Here is a 223-nt window from a genome sequence, read left to right as displayed (position 1 = left end):
CTTACACGATGCACTTTATAGAGGCACTCGATTTATAACGAAAAGAAAATATAAGTTTTCTTGACACTTTCAAGGTGATTATCTTGGCTGTTCACGGCAGGGCGCCATTATATTGACTCATTATCGTCATAATTTATCCATGTATATCATATATGCTTCTGGATACGGAGCTTAAAAATGAAATATGTGTACTGCAATTATAGAATATTTTGGAGCATATTAC

The 223-nt window shown here is 33.6% G+C and overlaps 1 protein-coding gene across 1 annotated transcript in view; it reads left to right on the top strand.

Annotated features, from left to right (window-relative positions):
- Positions 1-223, top strand: part of LOC119591921 (ras-related protein Rab-23-like) — a gene marked incomplete in the record, with an annotated part of 62,269 nt that overhangs the window by 60,608 nt on the left and 1,438 nt on the right.

This window comes from Penaeus monodon, chromosome 29 (genome assembly GCF_015228065.2).
Source record: "Penaeus monodon isolate SGIC_2016 chromosome 29, NSTDA_Pmon_1, whole genome shotgun sequence".
Classification (NCBI taxonomy): Eukaryota; Metazoa; Arthropoda; class Malacostraca; order Decapoda; family Penaeidae; genus Penaeus; species Penaeus monodon.
Note: the sequence above shows the minus strand (reverse complement) of the source record. Positions and strands in the feature narration are given on the sequence as shown.